Here is a 1627-nt window from a genome sequence, read left to right on the forward strand (position 1 = left end):
AGAGGAAGAAAGCGTGTGAGAGGGTGACGACAAATGGTTATTGGAAGAGTTAAAAATATATACGAATTACCGAATAACGAAGTACCGGAAGATGACAGTGTCATGGGTATTTAACAACGGTTAAAAAGAGTTAAACGTATATAAGAGGGGGACGACAAATGTGTAAGAAAAAGTTTAAAAGTGAAATAATACGTTAAAAAGTGGGCGGAAAAAATAAAATGAATTTAAAAAAAAATTAACAATAATAATAAAATAAAATTGAAAAAAAAATAAAAATGTGAAAATTACTTTTTTAATAAATTAACTATTTCTGAATATGTTAATGATAAATTGTTCTTGTTGGTTTTTAAATTAACGGAAGAAGGTTCTAATTGGATATAGAGGCTTTCAGAGATGACCCTTTTGTCATGGTTATGAACTGTAGCGAGTATAGACGTTTTATCGAAATCGAAGGAATGATTTAATGAAAAGAGAATGTTCCGAAACTTTAGAGGCAGAATGATTATGAGAGGAAATAGAATATTTGTGTTGTCTTTTAGGAGATTTTTGGTTTCGCCTATGTAAGCAGAATTACAATTAAGGGTGGAGCAAGGGATGCGGTATACAATATGTGATCGGTGTAGAGGAGGGATAGTATCTTTTAGTTTTGTGTAAATATTAGATAGTGTGTTGTGAGGTCTGAAGGTAATACGGAGGTTAGGTATAGTAGAACGTAAAAGTTTTTGAATGTTGTCGGAAAGAGAGGGGATCTGTATAAGGGGGTAGAAAGGGGTTGTGAAGAATTAGGTGAAGTGGTAAGACGATTTTGGTAGTTGTGTAAAAGTTTATGAATGATATAATATCAATGATAATGATAATATCTGCGGCAGAGAAAGTATACAATATTAATAATAGTGATATGTTGATAGTTGACTGTGGTAGGAAAAATAATTACAATAGTGCGTTGCTGATAGTTGACTGTGGCAGGGAAAGTAAATAATAATAATATTAGAGAGGTGTTGATAGTTGACCGTGGCAGAGAAAGTAAACACTAATAATAATTTATTTGTGGTTTTTATTTTTATTTATTTGGTGACCGCCCCCCCCCCCTCACCCGATCATCTCAACATAAGAATAATAATAAATTGGTGCTATGAATATGCTTGATGTATTATATATTTACCAAACAATATGACTTGATGTATTATATATTTACCAAACAATACAAAATGATGAATGTCCGTGACTCTTGCAAGGTCGATTCAGTAACGACTACTCCATTGGGAGGACTCCACTATCTGACCGACCTTCACCGGGAGATGAAACACATGTCACTCCATTTTATTATCTCCATATATGTTTGATATTTAGCAAGCCGTATCCATTCGGATTAGATGTCTTCTCTCCTTATTAACAATCTCCCTTCTTTTTTTTAAACTATAATACAAAAATTATGTCGAGCGTGATTTTAACCAAATTTTGTTTGGTTTTAACCACTACCTTGTACATTGGTTGGCTTAGTAACATCAGTTGGTTACAAAGTACTGGACTCCTGACTCTCCTATGATGGTAAAGTTTTTATTTATTGTATTATGAATTAATTAGCTCCCAAAATACTGCCCAGTAGTGGACTCCTGACTCTCCTATG

This window comes from Halyomorpha halys, unplaced genomic scaffold (assembly GCF_000696795.3).
Source record: "Halyomorpha halys isolate HHAL.00 unplaced genomic scaffold, Hhal_1.1 Scaffold645.1, whole genome shotgun sequence".
Lineage (NCBI taxonomy): Eukaryota > Metazoa > Arthropoda > Insecta > Hemiptera > Pentatomidae > Halyomorpha > Halyomorpha halys.